Here is a 6000-nt window from a genome sequence, read left to right on the forward strand (position 1 = left end):
ATCTGGAATAAACACAAACTATTAATAGTGGCTGCCTACAGGGAAGATGTTTTTTCACTGTATACCTTTCTGCATGCTTTTTTAAAATCATATGATTGTGCAACCTATGGAAAAAATTAAATTAAAAAATACTGAATTTAAGTCACGTGAGGTGACTCACATCTGTAATCCCAGCACTTTGGGAGGCCAAGATGGGTAGATCACTTGAGCTCAGAAGTTCGAGACCAGCCTGGGCAACATAGCGAAACCCATCTCTACCGAAGATACAAAAATTAGCTGGGTGTGGTGGTACACACCTGTGGTCCCAGCTACTCAGGAAGCTGAGGCGAGAGGTGGGAGGATGGCTTGAGCCGGGGAGGAGGAGGTCGCAGTGAGCCAAGATGGCACCGCTGCCCTCCAATCTGGGCAAAAGAGCCAGATCCTGTATGAATTTAAATGAAAAATATTTAATGTAAATGAAAATGAAAATTTTTCATTTTTAATTTACATGAAATTTAATGAAATGCAATTTAATGAAATGAAATGAATTTAAATGAAAAAAATGAATTTAATGTAAAACAACGCTTATACCACAGACAGGATTTAAAGTTTTCAAAAAGCCACCTTCCTCAAAAGCATTTTTCTCAGTGGCTGCCATGACTTAAACTCCCCAGTTAAAATACAAAAGAACATTCTGAAGACAGTAAATACATTACATGCCATTATCCATAATCAAATGACTGAGGATTAGTTTATCACATTAGCATAATAAAGGAAAAAGCCACAAAGAGGCTGCACGTAGTCTCCCTGATTCCTGTTTCTTTTCCTTTTCCCCTCGAGTAACTAAATGAGTTTGTTTTACTCAAAGAACATCTGTATTAGTAAAAGAACTCATTTAGGAATCCTCGTCGTCTGACCCAGTCGAACTGGACCAGTAGATTGCTGTGTGAATGTGTTTACTGTCTGTCTCTACAAACATCTGGTCTCGCATCCAGTCCTCCCTGTGGGTTGAATCTACTGGGCTGGAGAAGGCAGGGAAGGGAATACTCTTGTGCATCTTGGAATCCTCCCCAACACCCAAAACAGTGCCATGTGCTTACAGAAAGCATTATTCCAGTTCTTAATGCCACCTATTGCAAAGCTCTGACCCTTCTCTAGGAAACTGTGGTTGAAATTTCAGACCTAAAAATGTCAGTTGGATACTTAAAATTGTTCGTATAAAAATCCATCTATTGAGCACACACTTTGTGTCTGACACTGGCACTCAGCAACTAACTAGACAACAAAATTACCTCACAAGGTCAGAATATGAGGTAGGTGGCAGACATTCAGTAAATGCTTATTAATTCGATTTGATGAACTTGTTAAACTACTTTCTGGCTAAACTTTTAAGTCTTTCATTAATGCTTTCTTCACATGGCAGTGGCCTTTAGTTTCCAATATTCTACTAAGCACTCAACTTTTTATTTTTATTTTTTTAAGGTACAAGGTCTCACTCTATAACCCAGGCTGGAATATGGCGGTGTGATCATGGCTCACTGCAGCCTCAAACTCGTGGGCTCAAGCGATCCTCCCGCCTCAGCCTCCCAAGTAGCTGGGGACTGCAGATGTGCACCACCACTCCTGGCTAATTTTTTTTCTTTGTCATTTTTTTTGGTAGAGATGGAGTTTTTCTATGTTGACCAGGCTGATCTCCAACTCTTGGCATCAAACATTCCTCCCATTTTGGTCTCCCAAGGCACTGGGATTAAAGGTGTGTGTCACCATACCCAGCACACCCAACTTCTGTGGACTTCTTGTATCAGCCCTCCAATCCTCATTAGCAACTGCCTATTTATTTTTGAGCTCAGGGGACATAAAGAAAGAAGTCTCTAAGGGCTGGGCATGCTGGCAGGTAGATGAACTTGCCCTACAGGGAGAGTCTGCTAAAGGGGAGGTAACAGGCTATATTTGCATTTCTAAAGGGGAAGTGGGGAACTGGGGGAAAAAGAAGAGAGAGAAAAATAATTAAACCATCTCTTAGGAAAGCGGGGGTACTCGGTTAAACTATGGTCAGGTCACTGCACTGCAGCCTGAGCAATAGAGCGAGACCTTGTCTTAAAAAAAAAAAAAAATGATCTAATAAACCACAGAGTAAAAGAGAAAAATCTGCATTAGACTACACGACAGAAAAACTGACAAAGTTACTCTCTTTTACCTTCTTACCATCAAAACCTAAGAAATGGTGTCCTCTTTTCCATTATGAGAAGATATACTTCGAACTGCTGATCTTGTGATGATAATAAGTTTTTCTAAACTGTGGATTCATTCTTGCCCTATTTCTCTTGCTGTTGTTTTGGTTGGATCAATTGCTGAGGTCAAGTAACTGTGGCTAGTAAACATGAGGTTCAGACCCAGGTGAGTTAACTGGCCTGGCAGAAAATCAAACAACCTTGGACACGGGACACCACACTGCGACAACCCATACAACAAAGCTGGACTCACAACTGTCAACACCAAGAGCAGGCTGGCCCTAGAGCATCCCAGTTCCACGCTGCTCACCTGTAACAAAAGTCCAAGTTTTTCTAAACTGGGGTCCAAATACCATCTGTCAAGACTTTAGCATCAACCTTCTTGACCTTCATAAAAGCTTCTGTGCTATCTGAAGGTACCACGGAAGTCTGGGATGAAATTTCTGAGATGAAAATTATTTTTAGAACTTTAATCAACAGTTATTCTCATCCAAGTAAATCAAAATCCATGCACATAGGAGATGCTCAATAGATACAAGATCAATTGGGAGGGAAAAGCACTAAGTTAGTGACCACGAATGGACGTAACTTTCGTCATCATCATCAGCGAACACTTCCTGAGCTCCTACTAGGTACAAGCGATAACAAAAGGTGTCAATTACAGGTCCTAAGCCCAGGCAGTTTACAATTAATAACTGCTACCCTATGAAGTATACAGAAGCATTTGAAAACCTCTAGACATAAAAACACCCTTTCCCTTTTCAGTGAGGCTTCCCTAGTTACCTATGTTTAACAGTGTATGCATTTTTTTCCTCTACCAAAAGAAGTCAAGAAGAAAAAACAAGGGAAGGAAGGGATACATAGCTAGAAGGACTGATCCCAGTGTCTGATATGTATAGCTCACACTAGCAGAACTCATAATATGTAAGAATAAATGAGGATTCTCTTCTTCACGCTGAATCCAAATTTGTATAGTAGTCACCGTTATTCTAAGGAGCTCCATTTGGTTCACTGCTAAACAGCCTCCCCCTCCACATATGTTAGCTGACCTGTGTGGTCCAGCTCCCACAGCACTGACTGTAGATATTTTATACTACACCACATGCTTCTGCTTCCCACTCTTCCATTCATAAAGAAGAGAACATTTAAAAAGCACACACAGCCAGGCACGGTGGCTCATGCCTATAATTCTAGCCCTTTGGGAGGCTGAGGCAGGAGGATCACTTGAAGACCCTGTCTCTACAAAAAATTAGCTGGGCATGGTGGCTTGCGCGGCAGAGCAGACCCTGTCTCAAAGCAAAAAAAAAAAAAAAAAAAAAAAAAAAAAAAAAAAGCACACACAAATTACACAAATTATTGGAAATACAGCACTAGAGGCTTGAGTAAACAGTACCAGTACTATAAAGAAAGTAGAATTTCATGTGAATGACATGTATTTCAGTTCTAAACAACATATAACTTAGAATGTAATTTCCTAATGCACTTAAATTTTTTTTTTTTTTTTTAAAGAGACAGGGTTAGGCCAGGCACAGTGGCTATTGCCTGTAATCCTAACACTTTCAGAGGCTGAGGAGGGAGGATCATTTGAGCTCAGGAGTTCAAGACCAGCCTAGGCAACATGGTGAACCTGTGCCCGGCCCCTAACGCACTTAATTTCTTATTTAAGGCTATTTTAGGAATTCAAGGACAAAAATAATTACCAATATTCCTTTTCCTTATATTATACTTCACCTCTTCTATCACCTGAAATCTTCAGGTGGTGTTCATGAGATTTATACACGCTGCTTCATTTTCTCTGTCACCTTTAAAATACTCTTTTCTCCAACTCCTCTACTAAACAATCTTTCTAGATGATAATCCACGTTTTACCTACCCAGAGGTGCCAGTGAGCTGGGAGATCTGGGGGAATGCATTTTCCAGGAAACAGATTGCTAACCCACAACAGGAGGCTTTCAATGCCCTGGGAGATGGACTGTAATACCAGGACTTTTATCTTGCCCTAACCCTCTGAACTTCCTTCCCCCACCTACTACTCCCTCTTGTCTCTTCACTCTTAATCACTGTTTGTTTCAGAAGCATTTATCACTATCCCACAGTATTTACTTATTGCCTGCTCCCCCATAAGATCTCCAGAGAGCAGGGTATTTACATGTCTTGTTGATTCAACCTCAGCTTCCAAAACAGTACCTGGCTCACACAAGAAGCTCAATAAATATTTACTGAATCAATTATAACATCTTACAATACCCAAGAATTAAGTCATATTTTATTGATCAACAAATCAACTAGCAAAATCTTACTTGTCATTGTAGAAAAAAAGCGAGAGGAGAGACACATCTGCTCCCCAACTCCTGCTAAATGAGATATGAAAAACGGATGGCTAAGTGGAGATTTTGTAAAAGAAACAAACGTTACTAATTTTTGAGACCACTTCTAAAAACAGGAGATGCCTGTTCCTTAACATACTGCCTTGTTTATCAGCCTACTGAGTGAAATGTCTGTTACCTACTACAGCCTTCCGCCATTATCTCAGTGCTGCATTCTGAACTAACACGTTGAGAGTAGTTTGGTGAAGTGTGATGCTTTCTTTTAAAATAAAGGAGTGAGCAGGTCATGCGATGAGCAAATACAAACGCTGGGGACAATGATCATTAACAAATATTCTTATGAAGTTGAGCCACTGCCATTTCTCTTACCCCAAAGCGCTTGGGCAATTTCAGTAGAATGATGGTATCATGCTGTCGAGCAGTGAATTTTTAAGCTGGGATAGAATAAATTCCCTTTAAAGGGTTATGAGGAATGTGAAAGAAAGATAGGGCAGTGGGTTTGGCAACTGAGGATGAGAAGCGCTCGTTTAAAATACTGTGCTTTCCTACATTCCCTAGCCCCAGCCCTAATGTCCCACAGCACGCTGAGGATGGCTTTCCTTTCGGTGCAAACCAGTGATTTCTGGCATCCCTCTTCCAAATCACAGAAGCCAGCCGGGACCGCACTACTCCAATACTTATCAGCATGGTGGAAGGCAGGATGGGGTGGTGGGAAGGGTATGCGGGCTTGAGGGGTGAGGTGCTGGGCCAGTGGCCGAAGCAAGTTTCCTCATCAGCAAACGGTCATAAAGTTGCCTCCCACCGAGAACGGCCAGAAGAACCAAGTGGATGGCCAGGACCGCGCGCAGAGCCTGCGCGTAGCGAACGCTGTGATTGCCTTCTTACCCTCCCACGGCAAGCGACACCGAAGGTCTGGGGAGACCGTCAGGGTTGTGACTGAGGATGGTTGTCGAGTGACCACAGAGCCTAGTAAATAACGCGCATCTCCTCCAGCACCGCGGAGCGCGAGCCCGGAGCCCGGAGCCCGCCGCACGCTGGGCGCCGGGGAACGCTCACGTCCACCGCCGGGGCCGCAGCCCAGCCCCATGGCTCCGGGCTTCCCGCTTCGAGAAGGGCACGCCGCGGCCCCTCGGGGCGCGGGCGCTGGCACCGGAAGCCAGGTGGCCAAGAGTCGGGTACTTACCCAAGGCGGGCGGCGGGCGGCTGAGGTCGCGGCCAGCCGGCTCCAGGCGGCGGCGAAGTCGGGCGGCGGGGCGCGCGGGCTCCGGCAGACTAGGGCGAACAGGGTCCCCAGCAGGAAGGCGGCCGCAGCACAGCTCAGGTACAGGCTGAGCCTGAGCAGGACGGAGCTCAGCCCCGCGGCCCCCGCAGCCTCCCCACCGCCGGGCCCCAGGAAGGAGAGGGCCACGGCGGCGAGTGCGGCCACCGCCACTGGCCCCCAGCAGCTTCGGCCGCCCGGGCCC

The 6000-nt window shown here is 44.7% G+C and overlaps 1 protein-coding gene across 3 annotated transcripts in view; it reads right to left on the reverse strand.

The window, feature by feature from the left end:
- LOC108515619 (sorting nexin-25-like) overlaps positions 1 to 6000 on the reverse strand; it is a 107121-nt gene that overhangs the window by 94951 nt on the left and 6170 nt on the right. Inside the window, exon 1 of one of the 3 annotated variants that reach the window (XM_017852658.1) lies at positions 5721 to 6000. The exons of the other annotated variants lie outside the window; for them this stretch is intronic. The gene's annotated coding sequence lies outside the window, so the exon portion shown is untranslated. The remainder of the gene's footprint in view (positions 1 to 5720) is intronic. 3 annotated transcript variants of the gene reach the window in all.

This window comes from Rhinopithecus bieti, unplaced genomic scaffold, assembly GCF_001698545.2.
Source record: "Rhinopithecus bieti isolate Rb0 unplaced genomic scaffold, ASM169854v2 scaffold_35307, whole genome shotgun sequence".
NCBI lineage: Eukaryota > Metazoa > Chordata > Mammalia > Primates > Cercopithecidae > Rhinopithecus > Rhinopithecus bieti.